General features: G+C 42.4%; 1 protein-coding gene across 2 annotated transcripts in view; it reads right to left on the minus strand.

Annotated features, from left to right (window-relative positions):
- The window catches only part of ELFN1 (extracellular leucine rich repeat and fibronectin type III domain containing 1), a 784985-nt gene that overhangs the window by 609772 nt on the left and 158369 nt on the right, over positions 1 to 16844 (minus strand). For both annotated transcript variants that reach the window (XM_085629235.1, XM_085629236.1), the window contains exon 2: positions 10808 to 10894. The gene's annotated coding sequence lies outside the window, so the exon portion shown is untranslated. The remainder of the gene's footprint in view (positions 1 to 10807; positions 10895 to 16844) is intronic.

Here is a 16844-nt window from a genome sequence, read left to right on the forward strand (position 1 = left end):
CTACAGGTGACACAATGATTTCTGTTTTTTTTTTTGTCTGGAAAACAAATGCTTCAGTCAGAATTTGTCATGGTGAGAGATAATTGAGAGGTGTGAACAATCTCTGGCAGATTAGAGCTACGGAGTCAAGAGGGGGACAAAACAGAAAATGGCGGTCACTGCATTCAGCTGCAAACTTGGCAGACATGCAGGAACCTGAAGGATTGAGACAGGATAGCAAAAATGATCAAACTGCAACATATTTTCCTTGTTAGACCTCTCAGGTAAGCATAATTTAATGGTAAGAAAGTATTAATTCAATAGTAAGCACTACTGTAGTCAAACAAGTAACTATACACATTGAATGATGGCTATACCCCAAAACAGGTGTTATTGGTACCAACTCAATGGTAATATTTTTCATGATCATGGGAGTATGAAAGGCAGGGTTGACCTTCCAGGACCCAGAGCTGGGTCTTCATGGTACATATTTACCTCAGAGTTGGATGAAACAGCCAACCAAGCTCTCAAACCAGCAGTATTGTGGTTTTCCCATTGAAAACAAGATCAATGGAATTGCAAAAACATGAAGTTGAGGATAATAGAGATGACAAGGCACAACCAGGACAGAACAAATCACACATTCCATAAGAGACTAATTTCTGTGACCAGCCATTGCTTGTCAGATCCAGGGAACAAGGCACAAGTCCTGCCTCTAAGCAATTCAGATAAAGTCAGAGTTGGCGACCACAAATGAAGACATCTATTACACTCATGTGACAAATGAATTTTTCCAGCAGGGAATGGGGTGATCAGATTTCAAGAGGGATCTCAGCTGGAAGACATTGTATCATGTAACAACTTAGCTCTGCGTGAATACTGCTATGAAGCCCCCCTCCACCTACTGGCATGTAGAAAGCTGAAAGTTGGTGTCAGAGAGAGAGACCGCCAGACTCATCTGGTCTGGCCGCCACCCTTCCACCCCTTTACAATGCAAAGCCTGCTTAGATTACTTTTCAGGTTACCTCCTTGACTCCTCTTGAGTAGCCCCTGCATATATTTGTCTAATATAGTTATAAATCCACTTAATGATTCTGATGGTCTATTGAGATGAAGTCCAATCCATTTATTACCCTTAACCAGAATACATATCTTTGAATGTTAGCACAGGGTGCCCCTCCCCCTTTATATCGCAATCTCTAATAATACAAGAAGTCTTCTCCTGGGAATGCTTACCTCTCCAGGCTGACATACACTTCTCCACATGCACCCCAACTGACAGTAAGACCACAAGGCGATCAGCATGCAGAGTATATCTAGGGTGCCTTAAATTGCTGGTTTTTGTGGATTAATAGCACATTTATTACCATTTTATTTTTCAAAACTCATTCCCGAGCCGAGAGTCAGGACTGGGGGCAGGTCTTTCTGATTTCTGCTGCTGCCAGTCAGGAAGCAGCAGAAGGCAGTAATAGGCAGGGCACTTTAAGTTTAATGTGCGAATGTCTTTTTGGCCGGCCGTCTTGCGAGGGCCAGCCAGACACGTGCATTTTAAACCTCTCTAACCCCACTGTCGTAGACAGCTGGGTTTACAGAAAGCACAAGGCTTCAGTGTCTTCGGGAGCACCAAAGGAGGCCGCTCCCTCCAATCCTAGCGCTGCTTTAATGCTGCATGAGAGTGGCACCAGGATTGGTTAGTGCAGTTTCCTGGGTCCTGCTGGAGCCAGCCTGTCTGGAGAAGACTGGAGTGAAGAGGACATCGCACCAGGAAGTGGAATTACTTGTTGTTTGTTTATTTTTATTCTTTTATTTTTGTCCCCCCGCCTCACCACCCTCCTTACATACTAGCCGCCACTGAATAGCAGATAGTATCAAAAGAATTCTAGGTCTTGCTGGTAGCCGTGATAGATGGTGGACGTATTGTGGAACTCGGAAGCCATAGTTGGATGGAGAAGATGTTATGTCATTTGGGAGCCATTAAGAATGAATTTAAAAAAAAGACATTTAGCAATAATGGTAGGTTGAGGAGACACTGTATCACACAGTCACCACAGTAGATGGGGAAGGCCATGTGTCACCTAGCAACCACAGAGGATGCAAAAAACTGAATGTAATCTTCAACAATGATAGGTCGAAGAGGCACAGTGCCATCTGGTAGCACGGTAGATAGATCGAGAAGGGTGTGTGTTATCCAGAAGATAACGGAGATTGGTAAAAGATAATCCACCTGACAGCAGTGATAGCCAAAGGGGCATCCAGTAAGGATGAAGAAGAAAGCAGGTCACTTACACTCCCATATTTGATGTAGAAGGAAAAGGGTGCCTGTCTTGTAGACTGCGGAAGGCATAGCACCAAGGCTACCTTGTGCAGCCATGTTGGACATGGACACAGTAGGCACCTGCCACGCGAGAATGAGAAGGTGTCGACTTACAATGGTAGTTGGAGGATGCTGTGGGACTTTAATTAAAGATGATCTTGGAATAAGACTTGGGGGCTGAGGTACATTTTAGTTTTCAGGAGGTACTCATGAGTTTTGGTAGATGCTGAAAGCAGTAAAGCACCGAGGAGGAGGAGGCAGGGAGGCATAGAGCTGATGTACACGATAGTGGAGGCCACATGGGCCATGGTGCACGAAGGCGGCCATTAGGTGCTGGCTATTTTACGTTCATTAAAAGAGACATCAGAGTTGTTCAAGATATGCAGTGATTCACAACTACCAATGAGTTAAATAAAGACCATACAATGCTACGCTACTGCAGACTTCAGATCAGAGGCTTACAAGCCCAGTACACCCTACAGCAGTTGCAAGCCCATGAGAAAGGTCTAAACAGGCCAGAGCAAAAGCATGTGGTCCACACTCTGGTCGACCCTGATGCAATCTCTGGATTCGGGGTCCAAGGAAGTTCCTAGTAAATAGTGTTTCTTCTCATCACGAGAAGATACAACACATTAACCTGTGGATTCAGACAGGTGGTAAGAGGATCCAGAATTTGCTTTGGAACTATCTAACCATCATCCTTCTATATTTAGTGCTGTATTACTGAGTCAGGAATAGCATCACTTATTTGTGGTTCGCTCAAGGAGACAGCGGCCCAGACAGAATTTACTCTACAGAAACATATTTTTTTTATAATTTTCATTATTGTTAATGTAAAAGCTTCCATTAACCAAAGTAGACTTCTTCATACAGTGCTAAAATTATAATTGTCTATGAAACTAATTATAATGGATGATACAGAGAAACACAAATGTTTGGAAGAATGGTTTAGAGGAGTGAGTAAATGCCAATGGCAGAAGCTAGAAATAACCTCACCCGAGGGATTCCAGAGGATAAGAGTCGTACACCACTCTCTGTTTTAGCAAATAATAACACTCTTAAATCACTACAAATACAATAATCTTGATTGCCACTAGGCAACGCTTGCCTTTGCGTTTTGTCCTCAAATCCAGTAGCCACCAGCATGACCTTTGCCTATGTTACCAATAAAAAAGAAGAACGGAGCAGCAAAACATGGATTAAATCACCGCAGAGGACCTCGCTGGGTATTTCATGTCACCAGTAATGAAAAGCCGTTCCTCTGAAGCTTTAAACATCAGTGCTGATTACATCCGTAATGTAATCATGGGAGCTGGTCCACTTTCTTATTCCTCTTCCGCGAGGTGTGAATGATAAACCAGAAATTATTAAAGAGCGCAGCACCACCAGAAGCGGGAGGGAAGTCTGCAACGTGCAATCAGGGCTACTCAATTTTCATTATGATCTTTAGGAGAGAATGTAATCGCTGCCTACTGTACACGCTCATCTGTAAATTATCAGTGGGTTGCAATTTGCTATTAGATTTTAATCCAATATGTATTTTTCATTAAATTTCATTCGAGCGATGGCTATTGTGACTACCTTGCTCCCGCATAAATGGGCATTGGAATATTGCTGCACGCCGGACAATGTTTAGGACTCTGCAGATGCCGTGGATGTTGTGCGTTCCCCTCCAGACCTCATGAAGTACCATCATGGCAGAAAGTAGAGAAGGTCTATTGGATACACGTACTGCAGTTCCAGCTGGTTTACTAGCTGTAGTAAATGGAGGATGGTGTCTGGGTTAGTCCTGGATTCAGCTGGCAAACACTTTTATGCCTTGATGAGTCCACAGAGGAGGACACTTGAGGCCATAGTAATGTAATGTAATGTAATGTAAGTGCCAATTTGTATCGCGCGGCAATCGCTCCAAGGAGCATCTAGGCGCCCAGAAAGGACCACCAGATGTTAGGTAGTCCCTATGCTTACTTGACCGAGAACCCGAATTACACTAGGCTTCTGGCAGTTATATCTTGGAGATTAAAGATCCAGGTTTTTAGATGTTTACGGAAGTCTATTTCTTTATCCAGTAATCTCAACTGGGGGGGAAGAGTATTCCATGCTTTTGCTCCCAGTATCGCCAGGGATTTGCCCCCTCGAGTTTTGAGTCTAAAACTCGGGACGGTAAGCAGGTTGGCCGTTGAAGAACGCAGTGCTCTGGTTGGACAGTATCTGCTGAATTTTTTCCTCAGATAGGACGGGCCTAGGTTGTGAACAGCTCTAAAAGTAATTAACAGTACTTTAAACAAAACCCTTTTTATAATGGGCAGCCAATGTAATGCCTTGAGGGCTTTGGTTGCAGATGATCTTTTCGGCCATTTTAGAACCAGCCTCGCTGCTGCATGTTGTAGTATTCATGAGGCTCTAAGTCTGTTGTTATTTAACATTTGCTACAAACCACCTTCCAAGGTGGAAGGAATCTGGTGTAGAAATCCTGCATGTGTAACTTAGAAGCATGGGGACTATGACTGATGTTGCTTTCAAGACATGCTCGTGACATTTTTTGAGAATTTAATAAAAGTCAGAACTGTGCTCTAAATATAGGAGCAATCCCGTCAGAGCTAATTCCTGACTTTTTTCCTTTATCTTTTGTGAGGAGGCCATGTTTGTTTACAGAGGTGGCTGATATTCTCATAATGACAATAGGTTGTGTAAATCCTTTGACATATCTCCTCAACCTCCTTTGTTGGGTGTGGGTATGGGTTTCACCAAGAGTCCTGTCTTCTTTAAGTCCCAAAATAGATACTTTTTAGGTATAGAGTTAGCTAAGACCTTTTGATTTTACTAGAATAATGTATATAATGTATTAATGTATGGTACTTTCATATTTTGGTCTGTTTTTCTGCCATTCACCTTTTCTTCCACCACTACAGCATACACCATGGACAAAGGGTTATCCCATTTCAGCCATTGTCTGTGACCTTTGTGAGTGAATGCTTTCTTCCCTTTCACAAGGAACACATCAAGTAAGAAAGGAGTTTCCTTAAGTGCCCGGACTACCAGGGGGTGTGTGCTTTTTGAGATCAAAAATTTTTTTTTGCTTTTAGCCAATGTTTTTTAGATCGAGGAGGGCTCGGCAGCTTCCCCAACATTATAGTTTTGCAAAAGCCATGACAAAATGAAGCAATCACTCAGCCGCGGCCCGTGCACTTGTGGTGGGGTGGTGGTGCCATCGGGATTTCGACAGACGACGACGAGGGAAAATGAATTATTTATTTAATTTTCCCTCGTGGTCGTCTGTCGAATCCCCCCCAACCCGGCCCCACCAGTTTTACCTGCACGGGCCGCAGCTGCAAGCACTGACAAAGCCGAAAAGCTAGTGGCCAATTCCAGATGGCTGTCTGACTCGCCATTACCCTGCATTTGGACCGCTGTAATACTTGTCTGAGACCTGTCCCAGCACTGAAATGAGTCACAACCTGTCTAGCTAGAGGTAAGGGGGAAGAGAAAATGGGGATGTTGCAAGCTATAGTCCTTCTTCCAGGCGCAAAACTGCCATTGCATGTTCCTCTCATGCCTGTGTACATGAGCATCCCCATAAAAGCAATCTTGTGGCAATTCATTTCAAAGTCTTGACCAAATCTAGCAATGTTCTCTTTTATTGCAAAGCATTCACTTGAGCTCATGTGTTGACAATCTCCTCAGTGCGGCTTGCTCTGAATATCAAGAATCCCTTTACAACTGTTCTGTAATGAGTTAAATGTCCTAGAAAAACATCGATTTATCTTTTGATGGGAGACTGAAGGATGTCACAACTCACAAGACTGAGTAGGACAGTTTGTATCCCGGCTACACACGGATGGATACCAAGAAGTAATAAAGCTCAGTTTTGCTTCTCGAAATCAATTTGGCGAGTAATTCCAGGGGACTTGCTTGTGGCTGACCTGAGGGGCTGAAAGTAAGGAGTGAGTGCAGAGTATTGAGCTACACGAGGAAGACTCATTTCTCCAGCAGAAGAGCTTCGTGGGCTTGAAGACCTTCTGCATGGCAATTTACCCACGTCTTCGCATTTGAGCATGTTTCAGTAATCCTTGATATGCCAACCCTACCCAATACCACCTCTCACCACTGCATACAGGATTATCAATAAGGATTGAGAAAGAAACCATTAACATTAAAACATCCAAGCAATCCATCAGTAATTGTCTCACCATTGATATATCATTATAAATAAGCATGTTAGCAGTCCAGCAGTGAAATAGGTATTCTTGTTTCCACACAAACAGGATGTACCTTGTATGGTAAAAGCATACACAAAATTGAAGAGCAGCCACACTGGTCCAAGGTTTAAAACAATACGTATATGCAGCTATCTCCTTCCAGAGATATAGCAAATTGGTGTCCTTAAATTACAATTACATAATAAATCCCAAAAATGAGTTAACAGTCACCTGGGCTTCATTTCAGTGTGATTTCCCCACCACTTATGTTGTAAAGCGCTCCGATACCTTCTGGTCTGGCTAGCGCTATATAAAACCCCTAAATAATTTTTATAAAAGTCTGGTTTCTAAATTCATTTCTGCATCAGATTAGAGCATAAATTTATGTTTATCAACATTAGGGCTTACACACTCTATCCTCTCTGCTCTCCAATGTAGACAAGCTCTCTAGACATTATTCAGCAATAGCAAGTGGGTGTGGACGGGGAATATTGAGAAATCAAGCGCCGTGCTATGGGGATAACACAATGTCAAAGCATCACTGAATCTTCATCCAGACTTGACCCCTCAGAATCAAATCTTTGACTTCATTTAGGGTGCACAACTCAATAACTTCTTCCTGACTGACATGAGACTTTATCCAACCTCAATTCCCTCTGTTATTTATCTCATACCCTCAGGAATTTTACACCGTATGTGTCACCCATGAGGTGAGACAGTTGCCAAATCTTAGTTTTTTTTGTTGCAGTTATTATATAGCTTGAACTCGGTCCATGGGCACCAGGTACATTTCACAAGGTCAGATTAATTGTTTTTAGCCATGGGGAGATTAAGGCCTGATTACGATATTCGCGGATGGGATACTCCATCACAAACATGATGGATATTCCGTCCGCCGTCTTACAAGTTCCACGTTTGTGACGGAGTAACTCTGTCCGCCAAGATCGCATTCAGGCTCTGAGTGATTTGCTCAGAATCAATGGATGTTGAGCCGATGCTGACACAAGAACCTGGTTACCCAGTTCCAAAGTTAGTAGCTTTGGCCATAATGCCACATCCTCTCTCTTAGTTACCTTTATTGTGCTAAAAAAAAACTTCCAGCTTCTACCCATAATGCACCTTCAGCCATTCTCATGTTGTCACAATGATAATCATATCTAGCATTACTACTAACACTAGCATTATGTTGCTTATCTGTGTCTGCCTTCCAGGCGTTCATTGACTGCCCCCACTTGTGAAGTACCTGCATCAATGGTTCAAAGGCCAATTTAATAGTCCTTGATTGTAATTTGATATCAACCTGGTTCACGTGCACTCAGCTTGGACCTTCCCTTCAACAACTGGGATTCAAAAATATAGGTTAATATTCCCATAGACGGCAATGAACATACACTTTAGGGCTGGGCTGGCTAGGCCACAACATTGTAAAGATCAGTAGGGTTTTCATTATTATCACTACAGATGCAGATAATATACATTCAATTTTAGAAAAAGTAAATGTTTCTCATGCATTTTCATTACAGATATTCTGGAACACTGGCAGGATTTTCCTATTTAGCAGCTCAACGAGCCCCACCATCATACATAGTTCAGTTTTTTCTCTAAGGGACACATCAGTATATTGATCTGCACACATTTCACTGTTGGGAAGAATATTTCCAGGTCAGCATATCACTCTATATAATAAAGTAAAATAGCTACAAACATCCTCATGCGTATAGTTTCATGTCATTAGACAATTATACTCCTTGTAATACAGAAGGGGCGCATCCAGAATATCCATGGCATACAATATTGAGGATAAAATATTGAAACAAAAATATTGACAGGTAAGTAAGTCTAGATCTTTTATATCTAACTCCACGTATATGTACCTATGCAGTGCATACATCGTCAAGGTATGTAGCTATGGAGTCAGGAATAGTAAATCTATACCTCCCTCAATTCACTAACCTTTCAATATTTTTGTCTCTCAGTTTTGTGTCCTCACTATTCTTGTACCACAATATTCCGGAGATGGTGATTTTCAGTAGCAGTCTGTCATCCTCAAGGCAGTTCAATGTAAACTTTCCTATATACACCCCATGCTCAAATCAGTTACATTGCTCCCTTACCTACTTCCAACTCACAAATCCATAAAATCTGCCATTGCCTTGCTGATGCAACTAAGCCGCTTTACAAAAGGCCTTACTAGTCCTCAACTACAGGAATAGCCCATTTCGAGTACGGAACACAGACCCTAAAATGGTCTAAATTTGCCATAAATCTTTTTTTTATGAAAACAGAGGTGTTTTGCTCAACCCATGACAATTATATGTAAAATCAAATCGAGACTTAATCAACGTTTTCCAGGGATATTTCTCTCTACCATTTTGCTTATAATGTTCAACATTACAATTGCAGTGCAAGAACTTGTCATTCTCCTATAAGGCTACAACCGTTCTCACTGTGGCTACAGAGAAGGAGCATTTGCTGTTTGAAGGTATCCTAAAATTGCATCACTCATCAATGGAAACCAAAGACTTTGCACTGAATTTTGTCTAAACTCGGTACATCGACTTAAGAGATAACAACTCGAAGTCAAATTTGCCAACCTGTCACATGTACATATCTCATGTCTTCTGTTATCAAGGATTGTGCTAATTTATCCACATGGTTGTGAAGATTACAAAGAATAATGGTCGGCAAAGCTCTCCTGCCTGTGGATACTACCCGTTTCTGTCCCATTTCAAACTTACCACCCACTTCTAAGTTTACCAGTGAATGTGTGGTATCCGAGCCTCAGTCCTCTAGGGCAGGGTTCTCCAAAGTCAGTCCTGGCGGGCCGGCTCTATTCCACATTTTAGGATAACTACATTTATCTAAATGGGGATAGGCTAAAAATCTGGCATGGATCCGGCCCTCCAGGACCGACTTTGGAGAACCCTGCTCTAGGGTAACTTCTATATGTTTTATGCCTGTTGTGAGACTTCTATCCTGTCAAGGGGACAGACTTTGACTATTTGCCTATGTGTGTTGCTGCTCAAGCCAGAACTGAACAATGTTACATTTAATTTCTCCAGACTACAACACGCCAATTTCCTCAATAGCTTCTCCAATTCTAAGGAGATTTATTCAGACTCAAACACAACATTAGTCTCTATTTTCAAGATGTTTATAATTGCTAAAAAAGTTTGTATCAAGCCAAAATCCCATCTGTTCAGCGAAAAAGGCAAGGCAACACTAGCCATATGGAACAATATTTTGACCACTGCAGATAAGGGCCAGAAGGCAATATTGTGCCTCATCAATCTGTTCTCTAATGTTGACACTGTTGACTGTGAACTACTCGTGAAACATTACTTTGTGATATTTGCATCATCAGAGTCAATATTACCTTTCTGATCTTTGCGTTACATCATAAGGTATTTTTCTTCCTCTTCTAATCTCTCATGGCTTTGTTACTCATGCCCACAACTGTGGAAACCTTAAAACATGATATCTCTCTTTGTGACTTCTTTCACCCACTAGTTTAACCCTTAAGTCCACAGGACACCCACGGAACCTTTAAGTCCACAGAACACCCCAATACCTCTGCATATAGTTACTGTAATTAAAAAGACACACTTTGAGTCACCAAAACTCCATCAGTCCCTTCTCTTATTCCTCTGGCCGAGAAACGTAAGATTGTTGGTGTTAAAAAAAGCATGCCACGTGGACAGGTCATGTAGAAAAAGGATATACGTTTATTCTTCAAGTTATATCTTCAGTTACAGGAAGATAATAAGTTCCATGTTATGCCCCACCCGGAGCAGCCTCCTTGCTGCTCAGCCCATCCACTTCAACTGACTCATGTACAAGCACAAACATTCCCAGCATTCTGATGACCTCACCATTGGCTGAGCAGCAAGGCAGAGAACACCAATGGAGAGGATGCATTATATCCGAAAGTAGATTACAACAGTTGGCTCTCTAGGCATGTTGTGTCTTGACTACAGACATTTTATGTAGCCTTGCCTTTTAGTAACTCAGATGATCAGCTTCCGAGGATTACTGTTATTCCGCACAAAGGCACACAACAGCATTCTTATGTCTGGCTTTTGGAAACAATCAAGGGTATAATCCCGAATACAAAAATATCTCCATTGTTTGGTCCACCAAAAAGAAATCCTATCATGTAAGCCGGAAGGCACACTCTGGTCAGCGGAGGCAACATTTGTAATACTTTGCATCAAACTGAAAGGCATCTCTTTACATTTTTATAGCATATTGAGAACTACTTGCAGGTAGAAGTCTTATTCGCTATGTACGGCACCGTGAGCTATGTTGAACTTACCTTATCAAAATGTTCTGGAGGTGATCACAGTTCTTGCTCAATCCTGTCAGTCCTGTTTCCATGTCCATGCTTTCCTTTCATTCGCAACTGTTGGGAAAATATAAGCAGCCATTAGTAGCGAAAAGAAAGAAACTAGTGTGCTCTTGTGTACTGTAGGAAACTTGAATCTTTTTTATAGATAGCATGTTCAGGTACTGTTTCTAACACGGGTACTTCAAAAAAGGACATGACGTTTATCATCAGACCCGTAGTGTTTTTTTTATATATAGCACGAACTGGACCCGAATGTATCAGAGCGCTTTTCATGACCACCAGTTGTGTTACAGACAACACATTTGTGTTTTGTTAGGCTCAGGGAGACTAAGTGATTTGCCCAGAATCACAGAATGTTGATCGTCCCCGCCGAGGACTCAAACCCTGGCCCTCCAGGTTCGAGGTCGACCGCTCTACCCATTAGGTCACATCCTCTGCCCTGCTGTTGGGTCCTTACCTTGTCACACATCATACACAAAGCTCTGAAAGGTTGCACTTTGTGTCACTCGCATTCCAAATGAAAATCGGCGGCTGAGGCACTAACACACCCATAATACACATCAAACTAAAAGGAAGCAACCCTGCCCGCTTGGGGATACCTCAGTCAGAAGGGCTGCAACTTCATTAGAAACGTTCCATCATGCCTTAAAGCAAAAGGAGGGGCGCCAGGTGATGAAGTCAAATCAGTCTCACTATTTCAAAAACCTATATTCATATTCTTTCTTACATTGAATACAATTCCTCCTAAAAACAAACAGCTCAGTCAACGAGTTTCGTTCCAAACCGTGGGAACTTCTTCAGGGCTTGAAGAATAATATAGGTAAGCTCAATCTTCAGAGATAAATTAATAATCTCATTCCAGCTGCATGTGTCGGAAAGGGTTTTAGTTCCTCATGGCTTCGTCATGCCCATTGTTGAATACCCTGATAAGTATTACAGCCACGTACTATGGTGACGGCTTCAAAATATCAGCAAAGAAACTTATCATCATGCAATGCCTGCATGATACCAAGAAGTGACGACTCAAGCGTTATTACGGAAATCTAAAGAGTGCTACATCAGTCAATCCAGTGACTTGTAACTGGGGAAAATGCAGGATTTTTTTCTTAGGATCTACCTTTCAGGGAGACTACTTTAAGTTTGGGCTGATTTAAGATCTTCCATAAAAGACATAGAAGACTAACCTAGATACTGGATAAACCTTTGAGTGCAAGAGGCTGTTTCTCTACCAACAACAAGCAGATATTGAGCAGATTTTCCAAAACTTTGCTCTGGATATATGCATGCAACGCCAAATCTATTTTGAGATTAATATTGTAGTAGAACTCTTTTGGTAATTTCAGTACTAACTAGAGTGCCCTATATTTCTAATCTTCCTTCGCCTGATGGAGGCTCTGGCAATGTGCATACTTTATGTTCTGCATTTACTTGTCAGGCATACAATCAGCAAACGTTATCTGGGAAAGGACTGGGGCCCCCGTATACAAGATGCACAAACCCTGACGGGGAATAAACAAAAACTTGAAAAGACACACCTGGGTAAGGTGGATATCAACTTATGTAGGCAGGACAGTTCCAAAGCAAAAACAATAACGATCACACTATTTTTCATATGGCTGATTGTCAGCAATATTTATTATTCATATATTTTAAAATATTTTTGGGGTTTATATCTCAAAATATATAGATCTCATTTGGTAGGGATACATGTGGGTACATGTGTAAATAAATACAAATATCTTTTACAATAAAATAATAATCGTAGCAATACTTCAGTGATTGTAAACATTTCTTGATACACAATCAGGACAGTGTAGATGCTGGTCTAGCAATCACAATACATTTCAATTATTTCAGTTTAAGAATTTTTTATGGGGGGGTCAGTTGATATTTCAGACCGTAAGTACTTGATGTGCAGAAACTGGCGGATTGTTGACACACTATGCGCGTTTCGGCATAGCCTTTATCAGGACTCTGTCCTAGTAATCACTCTTATAGCTGTTAAGGTCCACTGCTATACAGACGGAGGGCTCTTTTTAGGTCTCGCCTGACCCAGCGCATGCGCTGGTCTGGCGAGACTTATTGAGGGGGCTCCAAAAAGTGCTACCAGGCCAGCCTAGAGCTACAGTGCATGTGCGCGGGCGCGCGCGCCCGCTTTACCGCGATTACTTTCACTTTCGTGGCCGCGCGGCTGCTTTGCATAGCCAATAGGTCTCGCTTTTGGGACCTTATAAGTATTTAGTTATGCAACTGTTGCATAGCTAAACACTTATAAGGTCCCAAAGGCGAGACCTATTGGCTATGCCAATGCTTGTTTACTGGATGGGGTGACCCTGAAGACTCCTGCGCAAACTCAAATTAAACTGTTTCAATATATATAGAAATTGCCATTCGAGGAGGTAAGTAGGTAGATAAAAATTGCTGTGGCGTTTTTGATAGGGCAGGTATCGGTCACTGAAACCTTAGTTTGTGGTGCTGTTGTTTTGGCACGTTGGTGGTAGTACCTTCAGGTTGTAATGCCTCTGTTGCACTTGTCTCAGAGTTATTTAGGTGCATAGTTCGGCGTGAATGCCGGAATGCAGTGGATCCCTCCGCAATCAGTAAACCACACTAATCAATTAGCCAATCATCGTCTTGAAGCGGGACCTTCTCTGTGGCCTTCATGGATTTGAGGGCGGCCTTTGACCTGTTCCCTGTGGAAAGCCCTGAATGAGTATGGGATCCCTGGAGCTCTCCTGAGGACTCTGAGGGTTATCCACCAGGAAACATATGCTCAAGTCTGGTGGAACTCGGAAGGGGCCCTCACACAGGGAGTACCGGTGAACCGTGTATCCTTGCTCCTACATTGGTCCTTCTGTATATCAATGGTATGGTTGATTGGCTGGGTGATTGCAGGCACGATGCACTCAAATCTGCAAACAAAAGGCCCCCGATTCTAATATTTGCAGATGATAATCTGCTCCTCTCTAGAACTCCTATGGGGTCCAGGTTGTTTGCATCACTTTGCCTCTTTTTGCAAGGCTTGGGGGCTAGAGATAAATTCTGCCAAATCTAAATTTATGGCTCTGAATACTCACCAATCCTTTCAAGGTAGGATGGTGGTGGAGGGGTCGCCCCTGGAGCAAGTGAGCCACTTCGACTACTTGGGAGACGGGTTTGCAGATAATATGCCCCCCAAATAGCAAAAGGTATAGCTGTTTTATACCCAAGGGGATCTGCTGTGGCACCAACAGTGGTGTGGTCAGCCCAGCCCTAGAAGTTTATAGGGCCACTGCAGTGGCTGGGGCCATTTACGGGGCAGAGATTTGAGGCTACGCCGACCTGTCGTCCCTATTTCAAACTGAAAATACGTTAATTTGTTCACTGCTGTGTTCGGCATCATGTACTCCCCTGTTGCCCTTACGCGTTAACCTGGCAATGTAAAAGGAGGACTGGTTGGCCCTACTGAAACCCCTCCTATACTGGATATGACTCAGGGCCACTCCGGTGTTGGTATCCTATTGGGAAGCCTTATTTGAATTATTCACCTTACACAGAAATTTGCATACCCCATAGCTTGAAAAGATTAAACAACTATGTGTAACTATTAAAATAGAGGATGTATGGCATTCTCCAACTGAACTGTCCAAATATACTTCCACCAAGCTAAAGGAACTTTTCTGGGACACATTATTGTTAAATATCCTGGAATGAAGCTAAAGAGGGGAGCACATCTGAAAAATTCCTTTAAATTAAATGCACACCCATTTCAGGACAAGATCAAACCTTGCCAGGTGAAGAGCCTATATATTACATTTTGGATAGGAAGCCTGCCAGTAAGATCATTGACGAGCAGATGGCACATGAATGCACCCCAAATATCCACCTGCCCCTTCTTCTCCATGACCGTAGAATCCGTAGAGTGTTTTCTTTTCTTTTTCCCAAGCTACGGTCATCCCAAAGAAGGTGGATTAAACCAGTATGCAGAGATATGGGTGCTGGACACTACTGGGAGGCTTATAGGATCTTAAGAGGTGAAACATCTGAATACATTATTTTTGCCACCTCTAGGTTCCTTTTATGGGCCTGGATACTTAAAGCAAACAGGATTCTCATAGAGGGTCAGGATCCCAGGGGGTGATGTTTTGTCCTCCCAGGACTGGATTAAAATCTTTAGGGGCCCTAAGCACTCAAAAGATGTTGGTGTCCCCATATACATATCAAATTCAAAATATAAACAATAATAAACCGTAAAATGAAAATACATTTTTAAAAATGAAACAAAACTTACAGTAAATTGGCAAATAGTGTTTATTTTTGTATCCTTCCACTTTATAGGTTTAGCTGCACCATTTGCAGTTTTGCACCATAAGGTCCATGGTAAATCGGGCAATGGAACATTTCTGTGCTGTCCCCTCTTCCCTTGATGCCCTAAGCACGTGCTTATTTTGCCTAATGGTTAATCCAGACCTGCCCTATCCCAGCCAATTCTTTGCTGCTATGTCAATTTGTGCACTCTTGAGTCCCTGCTGCAATTACTACTGTCATTTTAATGAGACTCCTAATCCAACGACGTTTTTAATCGTAAAGTTTTTAAAGTCACAGATTTTAAATGCTCTTCTAAAGTCTTTTAATGCAATTGCCCTTTTTATGACATGATTATGGCAAATGGTAATAATATTACTCTGTACCTATTGTGACAGAATGCAAATTTTAAGAACTGGATCTATTTATCTTCTCGTTTCATCATGGTCATTATTTGGGCTGGGGATATGAATAGTCTTGTTCATAGGACATGATGAACTGTGTTAGGTTTTTGACCGTGATTTTTTTCTTGCTTATTTACCCAGCACTATATGATGTCTTTGTCTGCAAAAAGTTCATCAAAGTAAAGCGAAATTAATGCAATGATGCAAAATATGAACTCCAGGATCTCATGAAAATAAAGTTTTTACTTCGACTGACGCGTTTCGACCGCCAAGGCTTCTGTCCGAGTCACAGTCCATCCATATATATATGGGACAGAGCCTGATTACCAATCTATTTCAGTCCATTTAACTCTCAGGCCATGAGAGAATGTGGTTGGCCAAGTACACACCGCATCTGTGGGAAGCATTCCCGGACTGGCTGAAGCGGGCACCGGGAGTTTCCCTGGTGGGCCGCCAGGTTGGGGGCCAGTTTTGGGCCCCTGGGGGGCCTTTTTGTTACCAGGAGCAGGTAATATTGGCTGCCTGTAACAAAATCAGCTGAAACCGGCCCTAGCAAACAGCTCGGTTGCACCACCCCCCAAACCCCCACCCCACCAATTTTCCAAGGCTAGTTGCTGTTCTCAGTCCAGGCCTGGTGGGAAGTTGTGACTTCAGTTGAAAGAGCTGATTCAAATCATGCCACCAACATTTGTGTATGTGGGGGCCTTTGGTCCCAATCACACTAACCACATCACATTACATGAAATTGAAGTCGGTGACAAACTTGCATTGGTGACTTGAGACATAAGGAGATGGTATGGGCTATTGTATGACTGCTCCTGGATATGTGTTCTTGTGCATAATGTATCAACGTGTTTTTACTTGGTGAATCTCCGCACCTACCTTGAGACTGCTACTCAATATTCTGCCTATTTCTGGAATTTATACCAAAAGGGTGTGTGTTTGGGTCCCCTAGATTGGCATATCAATTTATACTTAGTGTGCGTTGCATAATGGATGCAAGCATTATTTAACTCCTCCTTTATAAAAGGGGGCAAAACTGTAATAAAAAACTGTATTGTGTGCTTTGAGAATACTGTAATTTCCATGAAGCAGTAGTCTGTTTTCAGTCTCTAGACTCTGAGGCATATTTACTAGAAACTGGCGGAAACCGTGCTCTGTCTGTTTCAAAACACAGGGGTGCACCGTATTTACAAGAATACAGCGCACGCCTGCGTTTCCCCTAGCGCTGATGCTAAAGAAGCTGCCTAGCACCAGTGCAGACACTCTTGCGCTGTGTTGCAAGGGTGCCTGCGCTACAGGGGTGATTGTTTATG

The sequence above is a fragment of the Triturus cristatus genome, chromosome 10, assembly GCF_964204655.1.
Source record: "Triturus cristatus chromosome 10, aTriCri1.1, whole genome shotgun sequence".
Lineage (NCBI taxonomy): Eukaryota > Metazoa > Chordata > Amphibia > Caudata > Salamandridae > Triturus > Triturus cristatus.